Below are 17,252 nucleotides of genomic sequence, written 5' to 3'. Positions count from 1 at the left end.
AACAAAAAATAAAATTTTTACAAATTTATTAAAGATCTAAATTTTTTTATAAATATCTAAATGATGAAAATACTACCTTTAAATTCGAAAATATATATACAACTCATATTTAACTATGTGCTCAAAACTAGAAAATTCTGAAAATAAATGTATATATCTAATCACAAACACAATATAATCAAATTTTAACTGACGCTTCATAAAATAGTACAAAAATAAATGCATGCCCCGTTTTGCTACAGCACTATTAAGTACAAAACTAATAAGAAAGAATTTTTCAAAACAAACAGTTATGAGAACAACGCGCCCTAAACTACCCCAAAAATTTCATGCAGATTAAAAACAAGTCAAAGAGCTTATAAAATTAATTAAGACAGTATTGTTTATTAAACAAAACTAAGCTTAGCTTCTGCTGCGTAAACAACAAAACGGTCCCCAAGTTGAAATCCAACAATAAAATAACATTTTCTTTTAATTAAAAACGCCAGTCGCTTCCCTTCTTTATCTTACTCCTTTTTTTTTCTACCCAAAAGCCATTGCGACAGCTGTTACGTTTAATTCCTGCACAAGCTCCCTCTATTCATTGGCTAGAGTGACTTATGACTTTTTTGGAAAGTCGAGGCAGATTCCAATCTACGATTTTAGTGCTTCTAGTGTTGGTGAGCAGGAATGACGGGAAGGAAGAGTAACAGTCGGGAATGACGTTTAGTGCACGGTTACCACAACTAAGTGGCTATAAAGTTTTCCGCTGCCTTTTTTAAACATTTTTAAAGCCTTAAAAGTTTAGAAAAGGCTGCTGACCTTTTCAGTATTAAAGAAGTAATCGAAAGAGATAGATATTTATTTATTTTAAGAAAAAGGAAATAATCCCATTTTTTTTTCCTTCTAAAATTCGTTTCTTATCCTGGAAATAACAATGAAACGAAACGTTGGATAACTGGAGTTACACTAGATGTTACTTTTTATTATCGTTTTTATAAATAAAACTGCACTGATAAGAAAAAAAAAGTATGATTAGAACTACCAGCATGGTAAAATTTACCGATTTTCGAACCTTCATTGAGAGGTTGTTGCTAACGAGGGAGGATACATTATCGATTAAAAATAAAATCCTGATATCAAATGCACCGAAACGACATTACTTTCCGGTCCACCTAATGCAATTTTGAAAACTGGAATTTCCGGGAAACCGTTACCATATAATAGGAAAAATTTACCAAATGAAAGGTTTAAATATTTTATTTTTTTATTTTTAATCCAGTATTAGTATTTTGTTTACCAGAAATGCCATTACCAAACACTATGGTACACACTTGTTAAAAGACACAGCTTAAACAATAAGGTTTTTTTTTAATTTGCTTGAAATTTTTTGAAGACTGCCTAAGTGTTATATCTTGCATTATAACAGTACAGTAAAAAAATTCCAAATCATTTCACGATAAAAAGAGCAGGCACCCTGGATGAAAAAACCATTTTACTGCAAAATCTTTTTCTATCGTCAGGTTCAGGAACGTCTGGGAGAGGAACATTAGCTAATTTTTGCCAACCTTTAAGTCATTAACAAAATTTAAAGAACATTTTATAAGCTTATGGCTCGTAAGGAGGAAATAAAGATGCATTTACAGTGCAAAAATTTATTAAAAGATAGGTGAATATCTTCTACAATTTAAGCAAGATATAACGATATTCTGAGCTCGTAGGAAGCCAATATTGCTTGCGCATGTCTGTTTAAAGTCATCGAAAGTTATCAAATTTTGCGAATGGAAATTAAAAATCCTAAATTATTCATATAATAATCAATATCTCAGAAACTTGATAATAATTCGTTATTCTGTTGTTAAGCTATATTCTAAGCTTCCATTTCTTTAAGAAACAACTATTATTGCAATCTTTGTGATCTTATTTGAGTAGATAAGGAAACCAAGGATGAACAAAAAAATAAAAGTAAAAAAAGCGCCAAGTAGTAATAATGGCGTGACGCTCTAGGTACTACTGAATTTTTTTCTTTCTTTCTTTTGGTACTTTTGGACCGGTGGCGTGCTGATCTGAAACACGCGAAGTTAGAGACTAATGTCTTCTAGATGACAATTATTTCGCTAAAATGAAAGAAAATATTGCCCAAATTAAGTTCGACACGAAACGTTGCTAAAGAGCGCTCAGACAACTTCAAATCCTAAGTATTTGAGCAACATCAAAGGGTTTTGGCGAGAAAATTTCTCCCAAAACTGTATATTATTCAATGACCGCCAATTATCATATCTGCATAAAAGCTACGAAACCAGAAATACTATAAAAACTGTAATTTTCGTGATTAGATATTCTACAAAATTTTGCTTGAATATTTAATGAAAATAATAAATAATTCTTTTAGAATCCTTTTTCTTTTTTCTTCGTTTTTCCGAAAATTTTGAAATGAAAAGCGAAAGATAATGATTTGATATACATTTAAAGGCTAGATCATTTTAAAAAGGTACTGCATCGACTTATTCTGATCCATTATATATAAAGCATTTTCTGTGCAAAAAGCTGTATTTTATAATAAATCTTTATGATAAAGTAAAGTATTTTATAGTAAATTTTTATAATAAACTTTTTTATAATGAAGTAAATTTATTGTATAATATATTACATAGTCAAATAAGAAAATTATTGTGAATGACTGCAATCAAACGTAATTTATTTACCATTTGAAATGCTTTAAAGTTAGAACCAATAAAATAAATTCCTTTTATGCTTTTAGTAAAATTAATTTCAAAAGAAAATAACACAAATGACAAATACGCCTACTATCATATTTAGATTCATGTTAAGAAAAACTCTTTAAAAGTTTAAAAAAAGTGTAGTAATTTAATTTTTTATTTAAAAAATAAAGCCAAATCGAGTTAAATTAAATTATAAAAATTCGATATTTCATTGAGAGCTACATACTGAAACAATACTGATTAAGAAACATAAACCATACTAGATTGTTTAGTATTTATATTACTACAGTATATATTACTACGTAATAAAGAGTTATTTCGTGCTTCTTCTTAAACTGGAAAAAAAATGGTAAAAACTACCAGAAAAAAATAATAAAATTTACCGTGTTTCTGGTTCTAAGTTAACTCCAAAATTCGCGATAGTTTTTGACAAAGTGCTTCGGTAATGGTTTTTGTAAAATTAATAATAAAATATGGATTTATAGTCTGCGACAAAATTTTTTAAAAGCGGTAAAATTCGGTAATTTCATCATGATACCTTAGAGCAAGGAATAAAAACTATTTATTCGGTTAAATTTATTTTTCAGTGCTGTATTTTTTTTAAATATGTGGTAATAAGAACAATATTTTCGAAAACTAGAATTCCCAGTAAACCTTTACCATACGAAACAAATTGAATTGTTTAAATACCATATATTTTAGATTTATTAACCAACCAGAATCATGGTTCTTTTATAAGAAAGGTCATTACTAAGGCCCGGATTTTGATGACATTTGCATTTTTTTGCATTTTTTGCATTTTTGGGCATTCTTTGTCCTTTAGAGCATTTTTTGAGATTAATAGGGCATTTTCTTTAAAATTTTGGGGCGTATTTTGCAGTTTAAAGCATTTTTTAAATTTTTTGTTAAATTTTTCTAATTTTCATTATTTTTTATAATTTTTTATTATTACACTGGCTTCCAAACAATGAAGAAAATTTCTAGGATATTAACAGGTGAAGCAACATCTTTTCAAATTGAAGAAGAATTGTCAGTAAGTGTGACCGTCCTTTTCAAGTACGCACCAATAACATCAGTAGACGTTGAAAGAAGCTTCTCCTGGTATAAAAATTTGCTTTCAGACAAGAGACGCTCGTTTACATTTCAAAATATTAAAAAAAAAATTAATAATCCACTGTAATTCTGATATTTAGTAATATTATGAGATGGAAGTTGTTATATTCATTTAAGTTTCTATACAAAATGAAAATGTTTTGGAGTCAATATATTTTCCTTTTTTTTTGTTATTTTTGGATATAAAACATATTTGTCAAACTTTAATGAACGTAGAACAAGTATTGCATTGCTTTATATTTTTTGAAACGACTCATAATAATTTTAAAGAGTAAAACATTGTTTTAGTTCAATATTTTTACTTCTATTTAAGTCATGTCATAAGGCATTTTTAGCGCAATTTTCTCATTTTAAGGGCATTTTTTGCACTTTTAAGAGCATTTTTTGCTGTTCATAAGGTCATTTTTTGCACTTTTTAAGGGCATTAATTGAGATTTTTTAGGTCATCAAAATCCGGGCTCTAGTCATTACCATGCACTACGGTAATTTTACCAGAATCTTTTTTCTCCGTGTAGTATTTAATAGTTTAGTTAATTCTTTTTTTAGTTTATACCAAGTTTATAAAAGAGAAAATTATTAGAAAAACTTTATTAATATTTCGATGCAAAATATTAAGAAAAAAAACAGTAATATTTTAAAGAAACAATCACTCAAATTTGTTTACAGCAGTACAGCAAGAAAGTAGCAAGAAAAAATCGATATTTTATTGTGTCTTTTCCCATTAACAGCCTGGAAATTTACTGTCAAGTTTAATTGATGCCCGGCACTTACCCCAACATAAACTAAATGAGTTATTTAGCCCTTGAAACCATAGCAGGGAGAGAGAACCGGAGCTATATCTCCTCAGATAGCTATTTGCGACCATCCCTGTGTGCCTTTTCTCCGACCATTAAATCCTAATCCTGTATTCAGTACGTCAACGTGTATTGATTAGGAGCTTTAGAACGTACAGACGGAACTTACGATTTGTTCACCAAAATCTGGAGGTAAATCGGCGCTCTTTTATTTTAAGATCCTACTTTACCATCCCCCTTTTCTCTATCAAGGGTTATAAAGAGGAAACAGGGAAAGGATTTTGATGCTGTATATTACTCCTCCTGTTCTTTTTTTTTTATTCTATTTTTCATCTTCTTCGTCCCCAGTGGATATGAATTTTTACAGAATTCCCTTTGCCACTTTATGTGTATATTTGAGGTTTGCTGATGGCACATTACTGGCGAATTCGCAGGGATTTGTCGCCAATGTCTGTTTAAAGGTTTTCTTTTCAGAAAGCAGTTACAGACGAGAAAGATTAGAAGATTGTTATGATTTGACAGGGAAGTAAAGTCGAAGGATTGTGGAGCATTTGAAGATATGGAGATTGGTTATGTTCTTAATCCCCGAACGGATTGTGTCTTATCTTTTTGTTAAAAAGAAATCTATAAAAACTTATTTTAATGGAGCGCTCGGAAAAGATGAAAAATTATAAAATCGATTCATCTCGGGGAGGGTTTATGAATTATTTTCATGCCTAATACTTTCAGTAAAAATTAATGTTAACGATAAAATTTCAAATAGCATATGATAGTAAGTTTTTGGCAAAAACTAATCGTTCAAATTTAATGAATTTTATTAATTACAGGAATTAGTTTTTTTAACTCCCAGTGGCTTTGTGCTGTCGTGCCACAGGTCCTTGGTTCGATCTTAGAGCAGGGCAAGGTTGACTAAGCCTTTACTCCCTTCAGTGGGTCTATAAAATGAGTACCGAGCATGCTTGGGAACTAAACACTGGGGGTTCCACGTTGGGCTAACCACTTATACGGAACATCTGCTCTTGCACCCCAGCGCCCAAAGGTCAAGAAAACTGAGATGTGCACTATAGGCCTCTATGGGCTTTCGCGCCACCGAGTTTAGTTTTAGTGTTTTTTTTTACAAACAGTTTTATAATAACTAACAAGATTGAATAAAAGAAATTAAGATTAAAATTATTAAAAGGATTCTCCACACTTTGTATAAAAATTCTGATTAGTTCTCATTTCTTTGACATTTCTTCATTTCTAGATATTTCTTTGTTGTTCATTTAATATCTTACGCACTTAAATGCAAACTTAAAAAAATATTTTAAAATTCTTTTTATTATTTTGATGTATCTATTAAGTTTTAAAAATTTATAAAGATAACTAATACTAATATATATTGTATTTTAATACTAAATTTTACCTAAATTTAAATATTAACGCATCCACCGTAGTTCCATTTAGAAAAAAAAATATATATAATAATTTGAATAAAGAACGAAAAGGGACATCAAAAGAAGATTTGCAGTGGTTTACATCTCTTTGCGACTGTACGAAATAAGAACAAAAAAAAAAAGCCCCGGCGCAAAATAAGCAGGGGCGTTTGTCTCAAGGTCCCCCTACAATGTGACCGTATCGCATCATTAGTCGAGGAGGTAAAAAGATGATCTGCCTAATGAGGCATCCAGGTCGGCCTAGAAGAATAAAAAAAAGGGGGCTCTGCGTTCCCTCCTCTTCCAAGACACTTTTCTCAGAAGACACTATTGTGCTAATGCGTCGAACATGGAATCTTGTCACGTGATCTAAGTTATAATTCTTAGAATGTGGGTGGTGGGATAGGAGAAGCTATTAACTCCACAAAAAAAACAATGGGATAGATCCATTTGTTGGACGTTGGGCAACTGCTGAAAATAAAAACATATGACTTAATTTAAACATCCGGAAGTTACCTTAAAAGCACTTTGACTTATGAGAAAAAATGCTTTTGCAAATGATGTGTGTTTTGGGTGTGGGAGCAATTTTCTTTTTTTTTTTCTTTACTATTTATCTTTCTTTCTTTTTCCCAATCACTAAAAACAATGAGTATAACGACTGCGTAAATACTTCTAAGAAAAGATATATTTCGTAATATAGTGCTTTTTCCTTATTAAAAACAGTTATTAAATAAACCCATTTTAATATGGTTTCTGTTACCCGTATTCAGCCCCGTGAAAAGTGCTATTTTATTTGTATTGGAATATTTGTTAGTATTACTGATCAGTTTTTTTGGCCACTACTATTAGGTCAGAATGAAGTCCAGTTGGGATGGCAGAATCTATAATAAAGTGAAGGCATATGTGAAGCAAACAGTTTCCCATAAATGTTTATGCAAACAAAAACCTGAACAACTTTCTCAATTTTTCAGAATATGATTTTTTGCGTCCATAGCAGTTCCTCAATCAAGAGATTGGAAAAGTGGAGGAATATGACGGTAAATTATGGAGAGCATATTACTAGATGACGGTATAGAACAATCTTGTATGGACAAACATTTTCGTTTAATATTTTGTTTCGTTCGTTTATAATTCGTATAATAATAATTTTGTTTAATAACCGGCTAGGTAGCCCCTTTTGTTAAAGTTATTTCGGCTCTTGGCAAGAATTTTTATAATCAAAATACTAGATCCAAGTCCAACCTCTCAAACACAGAAGAACATTCGGCTAATAGCTAACATAAGTTGCTATACATAAATGAACAATTATATATACCTATCTGTAAGCTCTTGTAGTAAGATGCAAGTTGCAGTTTGAGAAAGATAAGTAGTTAGCTGAAATATTTCTTTTAAAAAAAACTGGCTAAGTTGTCTCTTGTGGTACGTTGAGGATAAAGAAAATATCATTCAGACAATCACGTAACTGAAGACTGTTAAACATAACAGATAACCAACATAAGTTATTATCGACAGATGCGCAAATAAGTGTTCCGAATTGCTAGCGCACTTTAAAAACTGGCCAAGTTACCATTGTCGTCAGGTTGTCTCGGTTTATGGAAGCAAAAATATCTACCAGATAACTATATTGTTTCCAAATGAATCAATTGCTCGCTACTGGCCATGTCAACCTATTAAAACATATACATTGGATAACATTGTTCCAAGCACAATTTGTGAATTGCGCAACATATGTGAGGAAATGGATGCCCTTTACTTTAGTCTGCACTTAATACGTTGTGCTGCATTTAATGCCGAATCTCTTTCGGGGAAGTATTGGGAGGCTAGTTCCAATTAGATTCCATGGACTATACTATGGACAGGCTTTATTTTATTTATTTACTGTCATTTCGTTATTGTTTTTTTTTCTCCTGTTTACACGCCGTTTGTCTTTGTAATCTACCATTATAAATAAAATTAAAAAAACTATATTTTGTCTTAGAAAAAACCACAACTTTAACTTATAGCTCCCGAACACTTGAGATTATTATACCACTAGCTTACATACGTTGCTGCAGACAGATCAGGTCTATCAGAAAGCGAAGAATCATTTCTTCCAAAGAGGAAATTACTTTTCCTCATACAAAATAAAACCAACAATTAAAACCATGTAGGAGGATGAAATCGATTTCGTTAATGGAACATATATTTAAGACAATATATGGCCCCCGATTTATTTTAAGCTGGGTTTCCGTCCGAAGTCCGGGGCACTTTACGGAAATCCCATTGATTGACTTGTAACGAGTCTTCTCCAACGAACGATGATGACTTAGGGACAGTAATTACAGAAAGGGACGATTAGGTAGAGCAGTCATTTAACAGATCCTAATGTAAAGACAAAACCGACCGAAGCGGCACTCTACGGCGATTTCTTTAAATGAGAAGTACCTCGAAATGGGCTTGTTTAAACGACGCTCGCCAATTTTACTCTCTTCTTTTTAAATCACAATCTGCTATTAATGTCAGCGGAGGGATGGTTTGGTGCATTAAGGTTTGATTTGAAGAACGTTGCGAAGGGAGAAGGAGAATGGTACAGAAATGAAATTAAAAACATCAGAATGTGATTATGCGAATCTATAATTCTGCTTTTTTTTTCTTCTTCCCCTTTTAAGTCCTTGTTCGCAGTAATGAAAATGGTGTTTCTATTTTTAATTCGAGACAAAGACATCAATGGCGATATTAAAGATTGTCATTAGGTAGAGCTTGGCGACATTCGACAAAGATTGATGATGTTAAGAGATTGAGTCATTGCATTAATGATAACAGAATATATGGTAATTAAGATAAGGATTTGGCAATAAAAACTCCATTTAAGTCATGAAAAATGACGTTTTTACTTGCTTTCCCTAAATTCGGTATTTCTTTTAAATGCAAAATAAGTTGAAAATAATCTATGCGTTACCCATCATTGACAATTATTTTATGCTTTCGTAATTAATTATTTTATGTAAAGAACTTTCAATGAATTAAATATTCTACCTTACTGTCTAACAATTTTTTTTTACAAAAAAGCGTTATTAGTTGGTAGGCAAATTATTATCTCATCAATAATTGATACGATTTTCATCATACAAAACATTAAATGATTTAATATTAATACAAAACCTTAAATGTCAATGCTCTTTGTTTAAATTCTATGACTAAGACCTAAACGGACATTCAACTTATGTTTTATATACATATGATTTATAATTCAACAAATATATAACCAGAGACATTAATGTAATATGTATTAACACACTTTTTTTTAAGTAGTTCATATTTTCTAAGATAAGCTTCATATTGAGAATAACAAACACACATAAAAATCAATTCTTAAAATTAATTAAAGACAAAACTAGGTTTGATATTGAATTTTCTAAATGAAAGCTATAAGGAAGATTTCTGATTTTTCTTTTCGAAAATAATAAATCTGCTTATGATATTCAATCTATCTCTATATCCCCAAACTTATTTCATAAAAACAAATTTTCATTTACAAAGTATTCAACTACAAAAAGTACAAAATGCTTTATGTTAATTCATATTTATACGCTGCCAAATCTATAGCCAAAAATAATATTTTGTAGAACATTAAGTAAAAAAAACCATAAAGATCGGAGGTTTTAGTAATGTAATTCTTCCGTAAAAACCGAACCCATGACTTTGCACCTTTATGCATTCTATAACAGCAGTAAACAAAAATAGTCCCGGCATATTCAAAGTACATTTTTTATTTCATTACTTTAAAGTCAACTAATAAAAAGGGTAAAAATAAAACCCTCTCTTTTCCTTCCTAACATAAAAAAAAAAAAATAAAGAATTGCAAAATGACAGAATTACGGTATTTTTGAATGCAAAAATGCTAAAGAAAGGACAAATAGAAAAATAGCAAGAGAGAATTTCATGATTGCTTATTATAATATTCATGAGATATTTTATTTTAGCCCTAGATGTAACGTAAAAAACTAGAAGACTAGAAGTCTGCATTAAAATAAAATTCAATGCAACAGTTGAAGGTGCAATATGTACATCTTCTTTAAAATGATATTTGGTTGAATAAAATCTAAATAATCTAGAGAACTTCATATTATACAGATTGGGAAATACATATTATACCTATGATAACCAAATTTATTTTGCCTCGATACTTAAATATATTTGATTTTAATAAACTTTTTAAACCAATAGTGTCAAAAGTATTAATGCATAAAAAAAATTAATTTAAATATCTAGAAATAATTAATTTAAATAATTAGTTTAAAAACTGAGACAGATAGGTGGAAATATTATTATTATTAATTGCTTCCTTAATTGTAACTCTAATTTAATAAAAACATTTTTAGTTAGACATCCTTGCTATTTCTTTAATTTACTTATTTACTGTTTCTAGTGCATTAACGGTATTTAATATAGTGGTATTAAATTGGTTTTACATCTATGCTGATATTTTGATAGGTAATCAACATTTTATGTCTTATTTTTTAACATTATGTACTATTCTTTTTATTTAATTTTAATAATTCCACTTTCATTCATTTATTGCAAATAATTAATTTATTTTTGACGCATCGAAATTGTGTGTATCTTTGTAATGTTTCCACGAAATAACTTTATTATATGCATTTTTATTTCCTTTTTATTATTTTAAACATTTTTATTATAATTTATTTTATGCATTAACAGCATATGAATTTTTTGTTAAAGTCTAAATTTGTAATAATTAATGCTATTTGACTTATCTAATTCAAATATACTTAGGTAATTCTACTCTCTTTTATTACTTTTAAGAATTCATTTACTTTACTTAATGCTGCAAAAGTATAAGTATTTTTGTCATATATAAAATAAGTAACCAAATTACATATATTCTTATTTTCTTTTAATTATTTTAAATATTTTGTTATTAGATGTAATATTTCAACTTTACTTTCTTTTTAGTTTACCTTAGTTTACCTTTTCATGCATCTGTATAAATAAACATCATTTATTATATTGTATTTATTACACTGTATTATATTTTATTTATTGTTATAAATAAACATTATTCTATTGTATTAAAGTAAGTGAAAATTGTATTAAAGTAAGTGATTTCTGTTTTCTAATTTAATTATTTTTAGGAAAGATACATTTTACTTTTTACCGATACACAGGTAAATTTTTTTAAAGAAATGTTTAACGTCTGAAATTATAGAATGATAATTTGGAAAGAATCCCGAAGTTTAGAACTTAGCATCGTGGGAATAACAAATGTATTACTGATAAAGACGAGACTAAGTTAAGAATGATTTAGCTCTAAAAATAAGAGTTTTATTTGCCTTAGTTCATGCATGTAAATTATTTCTCTCTTTCGCCTTTGCTCGAAAAAAGGAATTTGTCGAATAAAGAATAATGAAAAAAATAGGAAGCACTTTCATCTGAAGTAAATTTTTCATCCATGTAAAATCCATTTTCCAACATTTTTTTTCTCCTTGAATACCAAATATATATATTCACGTTAACTCTTTTTCCTCATTGTAATTTCTTAATGAAATTTTCCAGAATCCATGTTTCATTGTAAAGAAAGAATCTCAGATGATATTTCAAAATAAAAATTGCGCAAATCACATATGAATTCAATTTCAATTGAAATTGGGAATTGGATACAAATTTGAAATGATTTTCTGCCATCATTCGAAAAGAATATTTTTAAGAAATGAATAATATATTAAGTCATTCAGGATGATTTGGTTAAGTTGCGCATTGAATGCTTCATTTTCACAATTTGAACATTTAAATAACATTGAGTTACATTTTTTGATTTTTTTTAGAATATTTGTTTATACTTAAATGTATGTGACAGTCTTTTATAACCTGTTGACTAACAATTAGTTTTCCATGAAAATTTAGAGAGATTATTATTTATCACGAATCAGTTTTCCATCTGAATTATTTAATTAGAATAATGGGTTTTTAAGCGATTTATAAATTTCTTTCTCAATATTTCTTTGCGCTACATTACATCTAAAAATATGATAAAGAAATCACTAATAATAGTATCAATAATTTCTTTATCCTATTAAATCAGATAATAATAAAACAAAATTATTGCCGTAAAGAATTAACTAATCTAATATAATGTATGTATATTCACGTTAATTCTTTGTTCTCATTGTAATTTCTTTATGAAATTTTCCGAAATCCATGTTTCATTGTAAAGAAAGAATCTTAGATTATATTTCAAAATAATTGCACAAGTCACATATGAATTCAATTTTAAATGTACTGAAAGATAAAGTTCATGCTAGCTTTAAAGGATTTCAAATTTCAAGCTATTTATAATGATATCTGGATTTAATGAACAAAAAAGTAGCTCCTATGCAAAACTAATTTAAACCTTCATGTTTTTTTCCAGAATGTGAAAGTATTTTATTGTTGCTATACTTTTAGAATAAAATAATTATTAAAATTTTATTTAAAATGAATTTTGAGTACTTTTGATTACCTTTTAAATAAGCATAGAATAATGTAATGGAAGAACTCAATTATTTTTACCATAAAGTTTCTTTAGAAATTACTGACAACAATAATTTTCTTCTAAGGTTAAAAGCGAAATTGACATCGTCTGCCTTTTTGTTTGCACATATTTTAATTATCTCCAGAAAGATATATTTAATTTTCACAGAATTTCAAAGTATTTTATTGTTGGAATACTTTAAAAGTTAAATAATTATTACAATTTTGTTTAAATCGAGTTTTGATTATCTTTTAAATAAACATAGAATAATGTGATGAAAGAACTAAATTGTTTTCACTATAAGTTTCTTTAGGAATAACTGGCAACAACAATTTTCTTCTACGGATAAAAGGGAAATTGACATCGTCTGCCTTTTTTTTTCGCACATATTTTAATTATCTCTAGGAAAGTTCCACTCGTGATGTGTCAGGTGTTCCAAGCATCTGGGAAATTACCCAGAATGAGAAGAAGAAGAAAGACAAAAAGAAATGAACGCGACACAGAAAGTAACAAATACCAGAAGAAAAAAAAAAGGTTTCAAAAAATCGATAGAATCTTCGTTCGTATGCAAATAATTTCACTTTCTATTCTGGCTATCAAAGGGGAAAGGGGGGAAGTGTATTTCTTATGTAAGGCTGCTACAGAAAATTCCTGATTAGTTGGGGAAAAAGAGAAAATTTGTTCTTTAATTTGCCCCAACGTTTTGTTCGACTTCGGAAAAACGAAGACAAGAGAACAAACTTCTAAAATCGTAATTATCTTTTGCAGATATACGTTACGCATAAATAATTCAGTAGTGAAACTAATATGAAAACGGAGCCGTCTTCTTTAATACCGGATATTATAATTTGCTTCCGAAATTGAATATATAATCATAACCGTCAAGGTAAAAACGGTGAAACTGGAAATGAGATATATTCAAAAATTTATTCGTAAATCTCATCTATTCTTCTAATTTACTTTTTTAAAAGTAAAAGAATCACGTTTCATTAGAATGTCGGTGTTTTTTAAAGTCAATCATATTTAATAATTTCATAACCAGATGACTTTATTTCCACATATTTATAAAATTGAGAATAAAGGTTTATTAAAAATTCATTTAGAAATAATTTGTTTTTGATTTAAAAGAATTCGTTGGTTTGTAAAATTAATGATGTCAGATGAATTTTTCTGAATTTAATATTATTTCTAATAATTTATCTGTCAGGGTTAAATAATGGAATTCATTTTTTTATTTTTTTAAATTTCTGGTTATTTGATGGAGTAAAAGCATAAAAAATATAAATAATATTTTTTTTTCAAATCGAGAAAATGCTAAAAACAATCACTGTAAAGCAGAATATAATTTTACTTGTATTTTTGTCACATTTAAATAAGAATAATAAAAGCAAAAAAAACAACAATATTTCATTGCTTTTAAGAGTAAGATTAAAAATAAGAAAATAATAAGATTAAGATTGATTATTAGGTCATAATAAAATGAAAGATTCCGAAACAACACAAAAAAATTTCGATTAAAGTTCAAGACAACTACAAATTGCATAAAATAAACCCAAATAAATAAAATAAAATGGAAATATTTTTAAAATTTTGCACAAAAAATTATATAAAAAGCTATATAAAAGAAGTAGAAGAATTGTTGCTTAAAAATTTAACAGCGACTTTCATTTATAAAGTTAATTTATGACTTTTGCAATAAATGCATTTTGATGTAATGTGTTTTTAAACTCAAAGCGTTCGTACAATAATGTTCGTAACATCCAATAGTTGTATTTATAATAAGAATAATATTTTAAGAGCGAACAACTTTAAAATTGATGCATTTATTCTTAGTAACGTACAACAAAATTCCTCTAAACTAGTTATTGGAACGCAACGCGAAAGGAAAAAAGAAATATTTGTCAAACAGAATCTCGAATGTTTTCATGGCTTCACGAATTAATCCCCTCCTATTCAAAATGGCTGTTCTGCTTGTTTGCGTTCTATTACCACAATTCATTCGAATGACACCAGGCTGTCCGAATTCGTCTCATTATAAATGATACAGCCAAAATCCAAGCATCGGGGAGAGGTCGAAAAATAACATCAGAAGAAAAAAAAATTAGTCATCAATCAACATGACTAACGAAAAAAATAAACAAAGAAACTCGATGGACGGAACCTTTCTTGTTAAAGAAGCAAGCCTACCCATCTCCTGGTACCGTGGTGCACCAAGGGACTACGTCTACTGTCACCAATTTTTTTTTTTTTTGTTATTATTATTATTCATTTTTGTGCAAGAGATCCAGCATGCTTAGGAAAAATTTTGGACAATATGTGTTGAAGACCCCTTGTTACATCTATCCAAAAGTTGGACACTCATGTCGTACACTAAGCTAAGATCTTGATTGATTGGAAGGGAAAAGAAACGCTGGACCGAATTTATTTTCTTTGGGATTGTGCAAAATAAATACATATTAATTTTAATTATGAATTAGCTTAAAATAATTGAAACTCTAACCTCTAATTTTATTTTTTTATAAGCTGGCTTGATTATTAAAAGTACTCATTCTTAATTTATCTATTTATAATTTTTGACAATTCAAATGCAAATGCTAAATAATTCCTATAGACAACTCAAATTGAAAAACAATTAAATTTTAAATCAGAGCACACAATTTAAATTTATGTTTAGTTTACAATTCATATTTTACAGTTTTCAAGGAGTACTCAAAAGTATTAGCAATAATTTTTACTAGATAATAACGATAGAGCTTTCTGTTCGATATTTATAACTGAATTGTCTGTTATAAAAGAATGTGTTTTTCTTTTTCTTTTTTTAGTTTATTTAAATTGTCTATTCTGATTTTAAATTAAACTGCTTTTGTATATCGAAATCATTTTGCATTTGAAATATCAAACGAAAATTAATAATCAAGTGATAAAATAGTACAAAAAGAAGGCATGTGAAAGTCATAAACAAATATATTTAAATATTATAATTTTTTTTTTTTTTTTTTTTTTTTTTTTTTTTTTTTTTTTTTTTTTTTTNTTTTTTTTTTTATGATGCAAAGCGAGCGAAGCTCACTCAATCAGATAAAAGCATAAAAATAAATATTGTAAAAAACACTAAATAAAACGTGAACAAAATTTTAACTAAACAAATTAATAAAAAAATATTACGAATCTTAATTATTACAAAATATTACAAATTAATATAAATTAATAAAAAAATTAATACGAATTTTAAAAAATTGCCCGAGAGTAAAAGAATACTAAATAAACTTACAGAACATAATAAACTCCATTCTTAAAAAAAAAAGAAGAAAAGAAAGTGAAGAATATTTCCTGAAATTGAAAGAAACGAAAGAAGTTGGTTATTTTGTGAATTTTAAATCAAGCTATTTGGGAGTTTTAGTCAAAGGTAAAAACTCATAAAAATATAAACCAACGAAACTATTAAACAACTATTTTGTGAAGTTTAAAAATACATAACTATCAAGAAAAAGAATAAAAAGCAGCGGGATGAAATTCGAAAAAAAAATTTAAAATATCTTTCAAAAGTTAAATAAATAAAAATATTTGGCAAAAATATTTAACTACAAAAACAAAAACAAAAAATAGAGTTTAAACAACAAAAAAACAACAAGAAATACAGTTTAAACAACAAAAAATAATAATTCGTACCAAACAAAACAAACTATGTTTGCGCAAAGTCACGAATGCACTTATCAAATACACACATAAATAATGAAAAATATTGATTTTAAAGACTTTAAAACCCTTAATTAATTTTCAAACTTTTACTCCACGAAACATCAATGTTTTAATAAAACATTTCGAACATCATCCGTAAAAACGAAGAAAAGGACTTCCCGTCTTTTTATTTTTAAAACCGTACTCCTTCATTTCTATTTTATATCCTCTCCTGTGTTGAAACGCGGAAATATCCCCCTTGTGTTAACATACAACCCTCAAATATCTCTGGTTGCCTCATATTTTTCAGCATTTCTTCGCCTTTTAATGTTTTTTCGACAACCTTTCTTCTTTAAAAGCAAAAACAAGAAAAACGGCGAAGGGATGAAACGATTGATTCGCGTATTTAATAATTTTCTTTCTTTTTCTTCTTTATTTTTTCATCCTACTTTTTTTTTCTTCTAGTATGCACTTTCCTAGGTTTAATGAAGCACTTTGATGCTTTTGAGAAAACTCATTTTCTCCGTAGAACTATAAACATCACAACCAGGGTTCGGCGCCATTATAAAAAGCATTAAAAAAATAGGGAAAAGAAACATTAAAAAAATAGGAAAAAAAAAAGAGTGCAAAAAAAAAGAAGAGAAGGGGGAAAAAATCGGACCCATCGTAGTGTTTACCGTTTTTAACGTTAGGAGCAGCGATTTTTTTCTCCCTTTATTTTTATTCCATCCTTATATGGACGGTGTAAGGGGGGGTGGGGCAGAAGAAAGAAATTAGGTCTAGCATAGATAAAAAAAAATAAATCTCGAATTAGCTGCGCATGGGTTACCAATCTAACGTAGTCATCTTTCGGAACGTCTCTTTTAAAAAGGAATTGAGAAATTACTAGTCAAAATTTGTGAAAAGTGCCTAAGCCTATCAACTCCGTTAGATTTGTTTTGAATTAAATTAACATTATAGTTTAGTTGCATAGTCATAGCTCATAATAAATTCCATAATTACTGTATATCAAAAATAAAAATCTTTATCCTTTATCTAAAAC

This window comes from Parasteatoda tepidariorum, chromosome 4, assembly GCF_043381705.1.
Source record: "Parasteatoda tepidariorum isolate YZ-2023 chromosome 4, CAS_Ptep_4.0, whole genome shotgun sequence".
NCBI classification, from domain to species: Eukaryota; Metazoa; Arthropoda; class Arachnida; order Araneae; family Theridiidae; genus Parasteatoda; species Parasteatoda tepidariorum.
This window is presented reverse-complemented; position numbering follows the sequence as displayed.